Source organism: Aedes albopictus, chromosome 3 (genome assembly GCF_035046485.1).
Source record: "Aedes albopictus strain Foshan chromosome 3, AalbF5, whole genome shotgun sequence".
NCBI classification, from domain to species: Eukaryota; Metazoa; Arthropoda; class Insecta; order Diptera; family Culicidae; genus Aedes; species Aedes albopictus.
The window spans coordinates 166,045,059-166,064,412 of NC_085138.1; the positions used below are offsets into that span (position 1 = coordinate 166,045,059).

Below are 19,354 nucleotides of genomic sequence, written 5' to 3' on the forward strand. Positions count from 1 at the left end.
GATCTTGCGTCCAAACGTAAAAAAAGTTCAACCAAACTTGCATCTTGTCACTTTAATTTGAAGAAGAGAGAGTCGATGAAGAGAAATCGATCTTGTTACTTTCGTCCTTATTACAACTCAATCTAGAATTTATCTCTATGGATGCCATAAGAATACCTTATGGGAATCGATCTTGCTTGTTATGGCTAATTTCATAAGATAGACTTACGAAAAGGACAAACAAAATCTTAAAATTATGCTGACAGGAATCGATCCATGAACGTCGGGATCACTGAACTCATGTTCAATCCACACGCTTGAGGACAACATGTTGCTAAATATGCATAAAAGCCAAGCTGTAAGACGATTCTGCGTCATAGAGCAACCTTATGAAATTCATCCTAATCATTATGAATTAAAGGCCATTTCATAAGTTTGGGCTTATGAAAATCTCACGAATCATTATGAAAGGCTCAGTGCACAGCAGTTCCTAGCAAAACATTCAACCTTCTTCTTTTTCTTCTTCTTGGCGTATCATCCGCACTACGACTAAGCCTGTTTCCCAGTGCTCTATGAGCACTTCCACAGTTATTACTGAAAGCTCCCTCTGCCAGAAACCATCTTGCATTTGTTCACGCTGAAAAAAACATGGTAAAATCAAAAAATATTTCAGGTAAACTCAAATAAATTGTCAATTTGTTCTGGCAACAAAATTGCATATCGAACGTCACATTTGAAGCAAATTCAATCTATTTTCGAAACAAACATGCATCTTCTGACAGGTTATGTTAGAAACAAATGTAATTTTTTTTTGTGGCAGGTCGGCCCTACGGAAATATTTGTTTTCCCATTAAATTTACAAAGTCATTTACTTCTCTAAGAAAACCCACTTCCCGCGTGGCACTTACAATGCCAGCATCATGTAGATAACATACGCTCCCGAAATCAATGGGACTTCGAGGAAACTTTTGGTGAAACTTGACTTTTTTTTGCAAGAGGAAATCTTGTTTGGTGCTGCAGCTGGAACTTGAGAGTTTTGTTTATGTTCTCGACGGCGGAACGGGGGGCTCTTTAATGGGTATTGTAGAAATCAATATGTAATTGAGTTAGTTTTAAAAATTAATATTTTAGATTTAAAAATTTTATCAGTTTACCGAATAAACATGAATATTTTTGTTTCAAACGAACGAAATTTGTCTCCGTGTATATCGCGTGACAGGTAAGAAGATTCTCGTGGAAGTCAAGGAATTCTTCATTACGAAAAGTTCCTGGACCGATCAGGAATTGAACCCGTCACCCTAAAGCGCTGTTTGCAGATCAGAAGGAATTTCTCAGCCTATCTTGATGCATGGGAAGTTCCTTGCCTGAATCGCTCAAGAAACCGGTTTTTCTTCGATCGCAGTACGCAGTAGCGAAGAAATGGCAGTTCAAATGGCAGTCACCGAAGAAAGTTTCTGCCAGGAATCACTCAAGAAGTTTCTTGAGCGATTCCTTTCGAACTCTTAAGGAACCTTTAGCTTCCTTAAGGTTTAAACAAACTTAAATTGAACTAAAATCATTGCAAATTATTTGAACGATTTTTGACCTATAGCCGTACCGCTGTGCGGCGACGTCTTTCGCGTATCTCGCTTCGTCTCTTTTGCTTGCGCCTTGCGCGATATGATGGACGCTTGGCGGCGGTGACGATGCGATGATGATGCGGTCGGTGTGTGGGATTATAGCATATCGCTGCGATAGGGCGGCCAAACCAGAGCGCCCAACCAAAGAGACGCATGATTTAAAAATAATGGTTAATCGCTTTCTTCGACGTCGCCGAATTGTTGTTCGTTCAATTTGCATTGTGATAATTCCGTTTGTGTTTGCGCGATGAGGTGATACCGTAATTGACTCTTGAAAAGCTGGGTTTGATGATTCAAATTGTATGTAGGTCCGTTCTACCGCGCCGTCCGACTTTTATGGGACAGTGATATTACAATGATGGAGTACCGGAGAACAGATTGTCGGATGCTTCTTGGTGGGATTTGAGAATATCACTAGATGAAACCTACAGTTTATAATCTGAAAATCCACCAATTTTTGTTGTTTTTTTTGTAAATCTTTTTACAAACGTAAATATTAACTTGCAGCTAGTTCTTCAAACACATTAAATTGCTCCTATAATAGCCCATTTCTGGTGGAAGATTTTTTTTTATAGCAAATCTAACGCAAAACGTACTCTGGGCTTATTGTGTTTTTAAGCTGAAAAAAAAAAGTGATTTATTTAATTAAGGGAACGTCCACAAATTACGTCACGATGTTTGGGGGGGGAGGTGGGTTTTCAGTAAAGAGTGTCAAATCATACAAAAAATTTCAGAGGTCTCATACAAAAATGTGACGTAGGGTGGAGGGGGAGGGGGGTTTGGTGGCTTTTGAAAATGTGCATTTTTGCGTAACGTAATTTGTGTACGCTCCCTAACACAAAATGGCATATTTTTCTGAGCCACTGAATTTTTTTCAGATTATTAGAACTAGGTATATTTTGATACCTAAAATCAATATCAAAGAGATTTTCTGGAATCACATTCTGACAACTGGGCATCTGCTTGACAAATAGAGTTAATAAACTATAGAGGACGAATGTCGCTGCTGTTCCCTTTGTTCTCGTTCGCAAACACGTCGGGTACCTATCTGTCAAACTGCATACTTTTTCGCTTTGACACTTATAGCCCGGCCTATCTCCGCCAGCAAGAGATGTTTCGGCAGCGATGTCAGCGACATTCTTCCTCTATAGTTTATTACCTCTATTGCTTGACAGCACCGCTCAGTACAAAATCAGATGCACGGTGTGCCAAAAACCGTTATTAACAAATAAAAATGTCCACAAAATTGGCACCCGTCATTCGAAAGATATACTAACTACTAACCTACACTGAAAGGAGCCTTGCAGTAATGACAAGCACAAAAATGTTTTTAAATTTCCCATGGCAAAACATGCTCATCAACCCACCAACGCTTCATGTGTGCCTTTTGTTTCTTCTCACATTAACCGGTTCGATAGCTGAGTGGTAGCGGGCGAGCCTGGTGATGTCAAGGTTCTTGGTTCGAATCCGGTTGCCAACAGAATTTTTTTTTAATTGAAAATCGAGTCTATGGTAAAATTGAAAACATAATTCTGTTGAATTAAAACGAAACTCAGTCTGCACAAATTTAGTGGCGTCGTGCATTTAAATTAACCCTCAGAATAGTAATTTTCACCGCAAGCCGCCGTTCAGTGTAGTATCTACTCTGAAAATTTGACAATCTTTCATCGAGAGAAATTGAAAATTATGTCAAATGAACATATTGCGTTATTTGTATAGGATTTTCTTATATGCATAATGTAAGTAACTTGAGTAATATACACTTCACGCTATGTACAAAGGGAAGTATTCTGAAAAGTGAATGTACTTCAAAGTTTTTTCACTAGAACCATAATTTTGGACCTCTAGATATAGAATATGTGCGAAATAAAATCATCCATCTTGGGTTTTTTCCCATACATTTTTGTATGGGCTGAATCCGACCTTAAAATGACTTTTTTCGACATTTTTATGGGAAAATAGGAAAAAATCAAAAATATCAAAAAAACCAAGACGAAGTATTTTAATAAGCACAGATACTAAAACTAGAGCTCCAAACCTATGATCATAGGGAATAAAATTTGAGGCACATTTATTTTTCATAATACTATGATTTCAACAAATATACATTAGTTTTTCAAATACTTATCAACATGTATGATAGTCAAGCAAAGTTTCTGAAAATTTGACAACATTTGGTTAAAGGAATCACAAGTTACAGTTATTTGAATATCTTACTCTATTTTCCTAATATTTTACCTATAATCCAGTTACTTACCTACAAGTTTCAAATCCGTATACGTCATCTGAACAAAAATATTAACTTTTTAAGCAATTTGTATTGAATATACGTGATTATTGAGCATACATACGATAAATTTGAAACTATTATATTGATGCGTTTGATAGTCACACTGACTTAAGAGTTTAAGACATTTGTAAGAAAATTTGAAAAAGTGTTAGGAAGAAAGTCTATCACATGTTTAAAATATTTTCAAATCGATGATAAAAGAGTGAAAATGTGTCTTTAAAATCGATAACCGATCTGTTGTAATGATAACACATATTCCATCGGATAATTGGAGTTAAAGCTTGCAATATTGAGTATCAACTCAATTTTTTCAAAAATTAGGTAATAATCTCATATTTACAACCATATTAGCATGAGCAGATATAGACATTTCACTCCTGCACACCTTTTGAGTTCCATTTTGGCTTCATATAAAATGTGCAAAATTTCAGCTCGATCAGAGAAACTATATTTTAGCGCCAGCCGCTGTAAGTTTTCATACAATTTACTATGGGAAGAATCACTTTTCAATGCAAAATCCTTAACTTCTATAAATAAATCGATGAATGATTTCTGTAGGAAATTTGACGAGGAATCAACCCTCCGAAGACCGCAAATCGATTTAAGGCATGTGGAAAAAAATATTGACTGACATCCGAATACCATGGCAACGCTGTTTAACATGTAAGGATTAACAATTAATAATAGAATCTCGTCATTTTATTGATCGGATTAGGCTTAATATTTTTTTTCTCACGAAAACTGCATCGCCTTTCGGTTCTCGAGGTCTGAATTATCATGAAGTTTTCTTCAGAAATCATTCATCGACTTATTTGACCCCCAGCGATTTTTCTTTGAAAAAGTAAATTCTCCCCATACTAAATAGTATGAAGATTTAAAAAAGGCAGGCGCTAAATTATAGTTTCCTCGATTGAGCTGAAATTTTGCACAGTTGATATGAGGGCAAAGTGGAACTCAAAAAGTATACAGGAACGAGAGTTTTCCCATTTTTTCCCATACAACCGTGTTCCTACGGGATGAATGACCCATAAAAGGTTAAAATCACTGGTAATAAACAAACAACAACAACAACCGTGTCCCAGGCTAATACATATGGAACAATACATGTAATCATGTGTTTAACATTAGGATTAGAAATTGCATAATTTTCCTAAACTTCAAAATTATAAGCTATTGTGCTTCTTGTCGTATCTAACTCAATCTTATCTTTTTGCTCAAAAAACAAAATATAATACTTCTACTTTAAGTCTTTAGAAATCGTGCATTTACACTCCCGTGCAAAAGTTTGGGGTCACCCCCTCAAAAACATGGAAATGTTTTTCGGTCATATCTCAGTCATCTTTCATTTAATCCACTCGTTCTTAGGCTCTTTCGAAAGATAAAGAGTTAGATTTGATTCGTAGGTACTTTCCACAAATTTCATATGAAATTTTTGGTATTAAAAATTTACCAAAACTTACATGTTTTTCCTAAATCAGTAGGAAAAATTGTTTTCCGTGTAAATCAAAATTGGGTTGACCAAGTCCCCGTTCAAAATGCATGAAAACCCGATTTTCAAAAACTCTCAATTTTCTCATGTTTTATGCCTCATAAACCTTCCTTGGGAGAAAACTAACGGAACAAAACAAAGACGACCCAAATCGGGCCCTCCGTTCGCAAGTTATGCGCGGTCCCACGTATGCCACTGCATTTTTATATAAATAGATTATTCAAATAGCTGTAACTTGAGATTCCTTTAACGACATCTTGTCAAATTTAAGGAAATTTTGCTTAAAATCATGCACGTTGGATCACGTATACTATCCTAGTACTGCCCATATTCGCATAGTTGACGTAAGCGCCACTGTAGTTTTCAACACACTTTTGCAATTTTGGCAATGAATAATACGAAGTTCAAGATTTTCATCCATGTTGACATCTAACTAAAGGTTAAATATTGAACTCTACTGAATAAAACTGGACAGAAATATACACAAGCGTGAGATATTAGCTTGTGTATGCTGACATTGGCAATGTTGGTTACGTCGACTATGCAAACATGTATCCAATCTGAAAATTTGAAAACTTTTGAACGAGGGAAATTGAAGTTTTTGTCATTTGAACATATTGCGTCATTTCTATAGGATTTGCTTTTATTGTGGTTCTTCGGACATTTATAATTTCAACCTAAATATGCATTAGTTTTTCAAATACTACTAGCTGTCCCCGGCAAACTTTGTCTTGCCTACTGCGTTTTTTGACGTTTCAAGTCCTTAGCCAAGCGCACAAGTCCCCGTTCAAAATGTATGAAAACCCGATTTTCAAAAACTCTCAATTTTCCCATGTTTTTGGTCTCATAAACCTTCCTTGGGTGAAAACTAACAGAACAAAACTTAGACGACCCAAATCGGACCATCCGTTCGCAAGTTATGCGCGGTCCCACGTATGCCACTGCATTTTTATATATATAGATTTTATTTTTATTTGTTAATAACGGTTTTTGGCACACCGTGGACGTGATTCAGCGAATCGCTTCCTTAAAAACTCCAAATTATTTTTGATCCCTAGTAGGATGTTGCGCCTAGCCCAACATCTTAGCAAGGAGGGTTAAATAACGTTTGCATTAAAAAAATGGACTTTTCTCAAAGTGTGCTAGACAAATGTATAAGCAAAATATAAACAAGATGTTATTTTTATTTACAAACAACCACGCATACCAGGAACCTAAATATTATCGAACTTGCATGAACCTAAAATCTTTTTCCATAGAGTTTCAGCTTATGGTCTTACCTTTCAGAAAAGCCTTTGTTCAAAATATTCTATCGGTAAAAATTGAAATAAATCAAGTTTGAAGATTTTTTATCAAATGAGGTATATTCATAGAGCATAATTTTGTTGATCCTCCCGAACTGCAAACAACAAGGCATCGTGCGTGACCTGTCACATACCCGATGGTCTCTTCTTAGTTTTATAAACATTATATTCACTTGTCATTTCTCCTGCATCTGTGTAATATGATCAGCCCAAGGGGGTCTGCCGTGCTTAATTAACTCATTTTTTGTGGGCTTCGTTGTCAAGCGATTACGTGAGTTAAACGTTTAGGTGTATATGTAGTAAGTCATTGAGTAAGACTCTGAAGAAACTTTTCGTGAAACGAAAAATTCCTAACTAGCTTCTGTGTGTTGTCGGTTATATGATGATAGTAATATTCAGTCCGTTCAGCGTCTGGCTGAAGACGGTGTGAAATGCCATTTTTGTTTAATATTTTAAGTAACATGAACATTCGCCGGTACGATTTCAACACCAGCCATCTTCTTTACCCCTGCCGCAATATCGCAGCTTTTTCCATCAGACTTTATTTACGTGGTTAGCTCAAGTTATGCCATCGTCCTGCTAATAATTGGGTGGAAAACAACTAAGAAGCATTAACGAGGGCAGCAATATGTGTATGGTGAGGCACACAGTATACCAGAAGACGAGGCACACCGTTTAGCAATGTAAACTTCAATTTTGGACGTCAACTTGTGACGTCATCCTTATCGTACTTTTACTTGGATGAAATTGATGAGGAGCAATCGATCGTTCAAAAAGTCATTTTTGAACATATTATTTTCAAAAACCCGTATTTTAGTGAAAAATTGAAGTTGCTTTATGAACATTTCACTACAACGTCAGAAAATATAGGAGATGTGGTTGAAATTTGAATAATTGTAATCCAGTGATTTGGGCCACAACCATCGTCAAAGTTGATGTATTGCGGTAAAATAGAAAAAAATCCAACGGGGTTGCGGTGGTTTCGACCGCCGCAGTCGTTCCGCAAACGTCAAAAGTGCTCTGTTCACGCTAAAAAGCTCTCACTCACTTGGTTGCCATAAAATTCAAAAATAATGAAAATTGTTTCATTTATGGTTTACTAGCTGTCCCGGCAAACTTTGTCTTGCCAAACTGTGGTGGTTTGACAACTGTTGAGGTCATCGAAGCATCGCACTCTAGATTGATTTTATTTCGATCGTGCTGAATTTCTTCCCGGCTCGTAAAAAACAGTATTTTTACAATTTTTCTTCATTTTATGTTGATTTTGTAGACTTTTTGTACATATAAACACAGCCGCCACGAATACGAATCGAACCGTTCAAGACTTATGCCGATCTGTTCAGCAGATCGTGAGTTTTGTTGCCTCAAAGGAACATCAAACTCATTTTTATATATATAGATGTAATCGCAATTGCTGCCACAACATGTAACTTATTTCTAAACTATGTTAGGTGTAGTTTTAGCACTTTAGTATGCAGCTGTACGCCATTAAACATAATTTAGATTTTCAACTATTTATTTTTGTTTCAAGGTTGTGTGCATACTTTTTGAAGTGTGCAGCAGTTTGACGTTTGCGGAACCGGTCTTCTTTGTCTTCTTCACTCCGCCAGGTTGGAAGATTTCTCTGGATAAGCAATACTTATTTGGATGCCCACAGCTTTCACTCCGTATTGACCATAATAAAGTACCGGTGCAGCCGAAAAGCCGACGTCAATTTGTCTCATTCCATGTTTAGTTCTAAGTTTTTAATAAACAATTAATATTGTATGACGCGTTTACTTAAATTTCCGTATAAGGTATGCGCACAGCAAAATCTGGCCAAAGAAAATCAAGCAGTAATAATTCATTCCAACTTGTTCCCAAACCAAAAGCAATTCATCGTAAAAAAGCATTAATTTACTTTAAATCAACATCAAGACATTGCTGATTTGACTTGTTATATCCATCATCTCGAGTTTTGAGCTTGAGTCCTTCCGTAAAGTTTTGCACAGTACCTTCGACCGCATGCCAAGAAAATTTTACCACCTTTGTGTCAAAATCAATCTTATTTTTCGATGAAAGCTGTCGTTCTTGACATTTTTTGAAGGTTCCAATTCACGGTTACTCAATATTTTTCAATTGGGTTGAGTTTTGAAGTGTATGGAATTTTACGTTTTTTGGAAAAACGCAGTACAATTTCTACATAGTTTTCTGCATACAAACGCAAGCATTCTCCGACAAAAACAGGGGACAAAAATCAATTCAAATCAATACACAATATCTAAGCTTTTGAATAAGGGGTGCCAGCCATTTTTCCCGACATTTCCCGTAGTGAAAAAGATGATTTGCTGTACATGTATTTCTAAAAGTTCGGTTTTTCAAACCACAAATTCATATTGTTGACCAAACTATGTATTTCTTGCCAAACTTCGATTTTTTCTTACTCTTAAGTTGATCTGCAACCTTTCCAGGTTGTAATGATGTATAGAACCGAATACTTGAAAGCTAACTTAGGTCTGCGGGGACGGTCGCTTTAATGTACATTGTCAGATTTTCAGCACGTTTGTGCAAAAACTTTTCGAGGACTTCTTGTTCCCTTGACTCTATTTTAAACACAATGTCAAAATATATCCCGAAGTAAATATTTTTCGATTCCTTACACAATAAGCTTTCATTTGCGCCAGAGATTGCCACGATTCGTTGAAAATAGAGAAATTTCTATCCAAAATGCGGTGGCTAGATTTTGCTGTGTGCATACCTTATTAGATATTTATGATATGACATCCCACTCGTAACACATAGTGTGTTACGCGTAATCCGTTACAAACATATGTCAATGAATAGGCAATTGTCTATAATTGTCAACTTTAGATTTGTGTATGCATTTCAAATGTTTGCTACTGTAAAAACTTTATTGTAAGCAAACAAGTGATGTTGCACGCATTACTATATATTACAATGCGATACCAAGTGATGCCCGCCAACCTGCTTAACAATAAGGTACACTGGATGAAAATTGGATCCTATATTTTCTGACGCTGCAGTGAAATTTTCATAAAGCTACTTCAATTTTTCTCTCAAATACGGATTCCTTCAATAGTATTTTTTTACATAACTTATCATAATTCAAAATATGAAATTTCTACAAATTTGAAATTTTGACCATAGATTGTCAATATAAACTGATGATGAAGTGGTGCAATTTTCAGTCACAAATATCTATAATTGCCAAAGCTACAAAAAATTGAACTTGACGGAATTTGGGAGGAAAAATCGGCTCGGTTTTTTTTTGCTACTAATTACTTGGAGGTCTTGCAGGCGATGTGCTAAGCTCATGTATCTGAGAGCTGGCGCGGGCTGCATCAGACGTACTCGTACTAGTAAAGGACGCTGAGCGAAAGTGCTTCATCTACACATTTTTGGCGGAGGAAGTCCTTGCACTAGCGTGTGCAGGGATCTTGCCTAGGGGAGGGGTGCGGGTTTAGGTCACTACAATGATGGTGTAATATATGATCATGGTGCGAAATAGAATCAAGGTGTTACACACAATATGAATTCCCAATATAGCGGTGGTGCTAACATCGCCGAGTCAAGTTTTTTAAAAAGTTTTTTTTATTAATTGACCTGAAGAAGGTCCGATCCGAGGACCGAAACGTCAGCGAAGATAAGGAACAATCAACGCTAAAACCAAAGACTGCCTCAGTCGAAATCAGAAATTGTAAATCGCCAAGTACTTAACATTGGGATTCTGGAGGAGGCTTTGATAATCGTATAACTGGCAGTTTGGGTGTTCGACTCTTTGTATGCAATGAATGTTGCATTTCTCGGCTAAGCAGTCAACAAACTCTTTCATCAAATCATTTGATTTGTTCAACAGACACAGAACTAACAAAGATTTTTCCTTTGAAAATGACAAGAAACATTGCCGAAACGTAAAGAAACGCATACCATGAACCTAAGTATTATCTAACTTGCATGAACCTAAACTCGTTTTTTTGGCATTTCACACCGTCTTCTGCCAGACGCTGAACAGACTGAATATCACCATATAACAGACAACACACAGAAGCTAATTAGGAATTTTTCGTTTCACGAAAAGTTTCTTTAGAGTCTTACTCAATGACTTACTACCCAGGCAACCAGTAATCGTATAAGATGTTGCATAAGATGATGAAGTGGAGGCCATATGCGTGCATGCCTTCATTTAGGCGCATGTAAAATGTACATATATCGCCTCCACTTTATCATCTTATGCAACATCTTATACGATCACTGGTTGACTGGGTACATATACACCTAAACGTTTAACTCACCTAATCGCATGACAACGAAGCCCACAAAAAATGAGTTAATTAAGCACGGCATACCCCCTTGGGCTGATCATATAACACAGATGCCGGAGAAATGACAAGTGAATATAATGTTTATAAAACTAAGAAGAGACCATTGGGTATGTGACAGGTCACGCACGATGCCTTGTTGTTTGCAGTTCGGAATGATCAACAAAATTATGCTCTATGAATATACCTCATTTGATAAAAAATCTTCAAACTTGATTTATTTCAATTTTTACCGATAGAATATTTTGAATAAAGGCTTTTCTGAAAGGTAAGACCATAAGCTGAAACTCTATGGAAAAAGATTTTAGGTTCATGCAAGTTCGATAATATTTAGGTTCCTGGTATGCGTGGCAACATATATTGGTAATGCTAGAAAAATTGGTACAGGCAGTTATAGCCAGTTTTATTGAAGTTAGTGAGCATGTTGGTTACAGTAGTTGAAAACAACCGTGCGGACATATTTTTCGATATTTTTTATCGTTTTGATTAAGGCTGACACAAATTTAATTTTGACTTTTTGTCTTCCCCTTTTCAGTTTTTTTGGCTGCATTTTACATTTTGAGGGGGCAGTTGAAAAATATTTATCAAATTCCCTGTTCTTGCTAAAAATTCTTTGATGAGTTTTTAATATTTTTCAGAATAAATGCTTTATTATTTTTATCCCGCCCCCCTCGACCAGCCCAAGAGTGGTGGGACAAAAAGTTAAATAAATATTTGTAACGGCCCAATTTGTCTATGAAAATTATTACATATTTCGTTGCGTATAATCCTCATTTCACTTCTCCTTATTAACTAACCCTTCGAAATAATTAAGAAACTTGTGTGAAATAAAGGTTCCTTGTAACTCGAAGTGTAAAAAAACAACAAATTTTGACTTATAATTGTGTCATGCTAATCGTTGTTGTAGATTCATGTCTAAACTGAATGTCATCATCCCCATGGTATTTGAGAATCAACTAGGATATCTCCCGTGTACATTTGGTGCAATTGATACAAAAATTTACCAAATTTTTAGAGAAAATTTCGTTACCGAAAGAAATTTATGATTTAACCGTATTTTCCTAACGGTACTGCCGTACTTCAAAGCGCCATTATAATGTGAAATGATCACAATCATCTAAGATTCCCATGTATCTTTATCGACCATGCATAGATATATTCGTATACATTTTTGAACGATTTTATCTCAATGCATCACAGAAATACACTGCAATGCATGGTATGTGCTTAATATAAAATCATTGAAAAAAAAAACATGAAATTTTTCAACACCGTTTCACATTTATGAGTATAACTTCACAATGAATGCTTATAGCGTTATGAAAATTGAAGTGAATGTAGTGAACAAGTTTTGAAATCAGGGAAAATGTTTAACTCCAGTGTAAAAGAACTTCATGAAAAATGAGTGAAAAAAGTCAATTTTTTTAATGCAAACGTTATGTCATGAAAATTTGGATCTCGGCAGTGCAGATTTGAAGTATGAAATTATCTCAACACCGTTAGAGTTGAGATAATTACAGATATACCTCGATTTAGTGGACCCTCGTTTTTATCATGTACAATTTTTAATGGTAAAATTTTTAATATCCAATCAGTTTAAGACTTGCAGTTTGTTTTATGATGACTTCTAATGTAGGGGTTTTTGAGCCTTTCAACACACGGAGCACTTCATATCATTAAATTATTATGCGGATCACTCATAATAACCCAAAAGCAAACCTCATGACATACTTAGTTTTATATATTTATCTTAATCCCATACACTGAAGTTTTTTTACGCGGTCCGTTCTAAAAAAACGCGTTATTTCAAAAAACCGTCGTATAAAAAATCCGCGTTTTTTCAAACACATGCGTAAAATAGTCAGGACCACATCTACCGTGACTTGACTTTTTTACGAGGTTTTTTGAAATACCGCGGTTTTTTTTACGACCGGTTTTTGAAATAACGCGGTTTTTTACACGGTTTTTGTACGCGGTACCATTATCGTCGTAAAAAAAACTTCAGTGTACTTCTCTTTGTTGATAAATATCGCTCGTTTTATCGATGATCACGTTGAGCGGAGTGTATTGGGTGATTCTTTGACGATATTTTTTACAGATCCCTTAGCAATGACAACATTTTTGGCGGATGCATGCAAACTGCCCATTCGCCAGACTTTTCCTCAAAGCTTTCTAATAAACTTCTTTTAAGATTTCTTATGACTTCCTCATGGAGAATTTTAACATATTTCTGATATTTTTGGTAGATGCCTTATACTATCTTGGCGTGTACCGAGCTGATTGATTTCCAAAATGTGCAGCAAATTCCATAAAAAGGTAACTGTACTGCTTTGGCAAATTACTGACAAAATGTGTGATAAATTATTTCCAGTGCTGTAGTGGTAAAATCATAGCTAATTAGTCAAGGTTCCCCAATTTCATCGTCCCTTCACTGGTACATTCCCATGGTACATTCCTGGAGGAATCTCTGAAGGAACCACCTGAGCGATTCCTGAAGGAACTGCTTTAACAAGTTCTGAAAGAATCTATGCAACAACTTTTGAAGAATTTTCTGCAGAAATGTCTGAAGTAATTCAGGTAATATTGAAGAAGTCTATAAAGATATTTTAAAAAGTACAGCTGAAGAAACTTCAGAAAGAATTGAAAAAAAATATAAGGAAATTATTTCCAGAAAGATTTATTTTTTTTAAGAATTCATAGATAGATTTTCTGAAGAAATTCCTGGAGGAACACCTGAAGAAACACCTGGAAACCCATGGTGGAATACCAAATAAAACCTTTTGAGATATTTTTGGAAAAAAATCCTGGAGAATCCCCCAAATAAAAATCCTAAACTATTTTTCAATGAATTCCTGGAGGAATCCATAGAGAAGTTCCTAGAGGTACGCATTGAGAGAATCTTGGAAGAATTTCTGAGAAAATACATAGAGGAATACCCAGCGAAATTTCTGCTGAAGTCTCTAGGTGAATTTCTGCTAGAATCTCTGCAAGAATATCTTACTGCCTTTATAAGAATCATTATAAGAATCTCTGAAAGAATCATTAGAAAAAAATCTGAAAGTATCGCTGGAGGATTTTCTAAGACTTTCTTAAAATTTATTGGAGCAATTTCCGGAAGAGAAATGACTTGAAGAGATACCTAATAGAATGCGAAGAAAACTGGGGAATTTCCTTAATAATCATTTGTAGAATTTCCAAATCAATGTTTAGAGAAAGCTTCTGAGAAAGAGTTCTGAATTTCTTTACTTTTCCGTAACTTGCGCGGTTGGCCACCACGGTTAGCACCACGCTAATGCTGAGTACAAAAAGCAAGATTTTTTCAACGTGTTGTACAAAATACAACAGCGCGATCGCTTGAGGGTTAATGTGAATCATTTTATAAAACAATCCATGGAGTATTTTTGAGAAAATTCATGGAAGGTTTTCTAGATGAATGCGTTGAAAAATTTGTGGAGGAAACTCTATAAAAAGAACTGAAGAAATTCATAGATGACTATGTGGAACAATATATGCGAGATTTTTTGAAAGGATTTTTTAAAGTATTTTCTAATGGAATCCATGCAACATTTTTGATAGCTATCCGTGCAAGACTTTCGTAAGGAGTTCTTGGAAAAATTTCTGGAGGACATTCTAAAGAAATCTCTGGAAGATTTTGTGAAGGAATTTCTGACTGATTGTCTTTTAGATTTCCTGGATGATTTTTTTTTAAAGTAAATCTACGATGAGTTTCCAAAGGAGCCTCCCTTGGATATTTTTTCAGCAACTCGTGAAAGATTTTTTTAATGAATCCTAGGATGGATTTCAGCCAGGATCCATGAAAGAATTATCGACAAATCTGTGGCAGTTTTTCCGAAGTAATCCTTGCAGAAATTTTTAGGGAAATCTCTGAAGAAATTATTAGACGAACTTATTTTAGATTTTCTGAAAAAAATACCTGGAAAAATTAGTGAAGGAATCCCTAGGGGAGTTTCTATAGGAAAGCCTGTAGTAATTTCTCGAATGGATTTCACATTTTTCAAGAGTCCCTGTTGGAATTTCTAAAGAAATCCCAGGAAGATTTTTGACAGAAATCAGGATTTAAAAAAAATCCCTGGTGTAATTTTTAAACAAACCCCGGAGAAAGTTTTGGAAGATTGTTTGGGAGAATGCTTAAAGTAATTTCCGAAAGGTTTTCCGGAAAGTCTTCTAGTCTTTCTAGGAAACTCTCGAAAATTAAAATTTATAATCTCTGGAAACATTTTCAAAAGAAATTCCTGGAAGAATTTCTGCAGAAACTCATATACAACTTCCTTACACAACTCTTTGTGAGACTTCGGGAGGAATCCTTAGTGAATTTTTTGGAGAAATTGCAAGGTACTGTGGAAATTTTCGGTTAAATCCTTGGAAGAATTTCCAAAGTAATTTCAGTACAAATTCTTAAATGAACTTTTGAAATATTTTTTGAAAAACTCTGGAATAGTTTCAGAATGCTTCGCTTAAAGTTTTATTAAAGGAATTTCTGGATAAATTTATGAATAAATGTTTAAAGAAATCGGAAGAAAGCTCTAAATGATATTTGAAAAAAAAAACATGGTGGAATTTCTACTCAAATTCATGAATATTTGGAAAAAATAGAAGAATTTCAGAAGTAAACCATGCAAGATGTTTTGAGAAAAATCCTTTGTGGAATTTGTTAAATAGGAGGAATTTCTTAACAAATCCCTGAAGAAAATTTCCGAATGATTTCATAAAAGATTTTTTGAAAGAATCTATGAGGGAATTTTTAGCCAAATACTTGGAACAAATTTCCAAAAGATTTTTTTTAAAAAGATTTCTGAATAAATTTTTGGTTGATTTTCTGAAGGAATCTCAAATAGATTCTACAAACGAATGACTAGAGAAATTTCTGAATATTCATCCAGAGGAATTTCTGTAGCTTCTCCTTCAAAGCGTGGCGTAATTTATGAAAGTACCCTAACAGAAATTATAACACTGAATTGCATAAAAATATTTTGTGTAGCAGGTTGGTCCTACGGAAACAAATATTTTCTCATTAAATTTATAAATTCTTTCCTTTCGGTGGAACCTCGTGGCACTTCCAATGCCAACATCATGTAGGTCACATTCACTCCCGAAAACAACAGGAGGAGTGCGGCGATTCGATTCGCGAGTGACTGTACATACGATTTTTGCAAGTTTTCGAAAAAAAATATTTACTGATCCAGCATTTCAACAATAATACACTTGCTTGCATTCTCTTCTAAAAATGATATTAACCGTTTCGATCGCTCCCAGTCATTCTTCATCATTTATCATTCATTCGCCTCCGATCCAAAATACGAACGAACAGCAACGAATGTGAAGCGAATAGCGCATCGCATCACATCGGTGATTGAGTTTCGTGTTCGTTCGTTCAGGCCAACCGGTGTGTTTCATCTTTCTCGACTCGCTTAGTCGCTTCAGCAAAAAAAGAGTGGCTATGAATGGAATGGGGCGAATATACGGACCCCTGTCGTCGATTACTAAATTTTATCCTTGAACATGTGTTCTTTGTGTAGAAAACAGCCATTAGTGATTGACTCTTGTCACCAACTGCCAATTTTATCAGTGATATCTTTTCAAATCCCATCACACATAATGCTTGAAACATTACGTTTCTGCAATAATCACAATAAAATATGTTTATCAAACCGATTCTACCGTAGGGCAAAACAACACACCCAAGAAGACTGTTTTCGGTAACTGTCTTCGGCTCATTCTTCCCGTGTGCCGGCTTATCTTAATCCAGCGAACCACCTAGTAAGCGCCTGCTGCAGCACAGCAAATTGATAAAGCGGCATGAAGCTAAATTTGTAACCTTTAGACCTAAACCGACGGCAGTTTGGGTGGTAATTTCTGGTCCCTTTGTTGCAATGACAGCAAAAATGATACGGGCCACCACCATCTTAAGCACCTGAACTGATTATGAACGTTATCTACCGCGACGTTCTGCGATATCGTGCGAATCCGATACCTACACGTGAATGTGAGCAAGCACAAGAGCACAAGAAAGCCGAGAAATCGTGCAAAAATTGAATGTCAGTTGCATAATGCAAGCAGTTATCGTTGCAGAGACGCGATAAGCGTCAAATGCTTATCAACTTATTTCCAATGTAGATTGGAATATGCAGAGTTTACTTTTCCACTTCTTTGGAATTTCGTGATTCAAGCGTATGCACCACACACGTTTTCTAATTTCTCATGAAAACTTTAACTTTAATTTAACGCATAATTTGCGATTATAGAGTAAGTTATTTTTTTATTTCTTGATGGTTTGAATCCGGTGAGTCTGAAACTTAAAAATGTGAAAATTTATTATGTTTTTGTAAAAGCTGCGGCAAAAAATATGGTGGGTGCAAAAAAAGCTTTTAACAACATTGACCTCAACAATGAGATATCGATGAAAACTTGAGGAATTAGCAAGAAAATTTTCAAATCCCAGAATTTATGTAAATGACGACCTGGTTTCAGCGAGAGTTACACAGTAGCGGCGATAGTTTACATCTTTGCCTCACTCCAGCGACGACATGGATGGGATCGGACAAGACACCGTTGGTTGTGCAATACTCTTCATGAAAATACCTCGTACTATTCTTCAATGAGGCCGATGATTTTCTCCCTGAGAGCTATCCACATATTTTCGTGATTGAGACGGCCGAAAGCTCTTGGATTTTTTCTTAATTTCTTTTTATTCGTGAATTTTAACTTAGACTAATTCTTCACTAACCAAGACTAACTCTTGGAATTCATTAATATGCTCGACTGCATCGACTTCAAAGCGGCATACGACAGTATCGACCGCGCAGAGTTATGGAGAATCATGGACGAAAACGGCTTTCCTGGGAAGCTGACTAGACTGATTAAAGCAACGATGGACGGTGTGGAAAACTGCGTAAGGGTTTCGGGTGAACTATCTAGTTCGTCCGAATCTCGCCGGGGACTGCGACAAGGTGATGGACTCTCATGCCTACTCTTCAACATTGCTCTGGAAGGTGTGATGCGATAAGCCGGGCTCAACAGCCGGGGAACGATTTTCACAAAATCCGGACAATTTGTGTGCTTTGCGGACGACATGGACATTATTGCCAGAACATTTGGAACGGTGGCAGAGCTGTACAAGCGCCTGAAACGCGAAGCAGCAAAGGTCGGACTGGTGGTGAATGCCTCAAAAACAAAGTACATGCTGGTAGGCGGAACCGAAAACGACCAGATCCGCCTGGGTAGTAATGTTACGATAGACGGGGATACTTTAGAGGTGGTGGAGGAATTCGTCTACCTCGGATCCTTACTGACGGCTGACAACAACGTGAGCCGTGAAATTCGGAGGCGCATCATCAGCGAAAGTCGGGCCTACTACGGGCTCCAGAAGAAACTTCAGCCGAAAAAGATTCACCCACGCACCAAATGCACCATGTACAAAACGCTAATAAGACCGGTGATCCTCTACGGGCACGAGACATGGACCATGCTCGAGGAGGACCTGCAAGCACTCGGAGTTTTCGAGCGACGCGTGCTAAGGACGATCTTCGGCGGTGTGCAAGAGAACGGTGTGTGGCGGAGAAGAATGAACTACGAGCTCGCTGCACTTTACGGCGAACCCAGCATCCAGAAGGTGGCCAAAGCCGGAAGGATACGGTGGGCAGGGCATGTTGCAAGAATGCCGGACAACAACCCTGCAAAGCTGGTGTTTGCAACTGATCCGGTTGGCACAAGAAGGCGTGGAGCGCAGAGAGCACGATGGGCGGACCAGGTGGAGCGTGACTTGGCGAGCATCGGGCGCAACCGAGGATGGAGAGCGGCGGCCACGAACCGTGTTTTATGGAGAAATATTGTAGATTCAGTTTTATCTTGAATTTGATGTAACACTAAATAAATGAAATGAATGCTCCAAGATGATACAGAGCGTGACGATATGGTTCACACAGGATCGCCCGGCACGAAATCCTGCTTGCTGCCGTCGGAGAGTTGCGTCATTTTTGTCATATATCTGGTTAAGGCTCAAGCATCCGTCATCATTTTTCGGAAAACCAAAAGCAGTTTTTTCGACCAATGACCATGAACATATATTCACACTGTTTTCTATTCATCATATGCAATGCAGTGAATACATTTTCATGGCAAACTCTTTTGTTTTGAATGAGAAAACTGCTTTCAAATGTTTGATGTTGACAATCACAGTGGTCCACGAACCGGATTTACGAGGAAAGATGCATGCAGCGCCTTCAAATGATTTTTTAGACAAATATGGTCTTCTACAAAGTTGTTGCTAATAATAAGGCCCTCTTTCCAATGTACATGAAAATTAGGGTGGTCCATATTTTCTAAGAAATTAGAAA

General features: G+C 36.9%; 1 protein-coding gene across 1 annotated transcript in view; it reads right to left on the bottom strand.

The window, feature by feature from the left end:
* LOC134291783 (uncharacterized) overlaps positions 1-18,851 on the bottom strand; it is a 320,651-nt gene extending 301,800 nt beyond the window's left edge. Inside the window, exon 1 of the mRNA XM_062859979.1 lies at positions 18,416-18,851. The gene's annotated coding sequence lies outside the window, so the exon portion shown is untranslated. The remainder of the gene's footprint in view (positions 1-18,415) is intronic.
* Between the last annotated feature and the right edge of the window lie 503 nt (positions 18,852-19,354).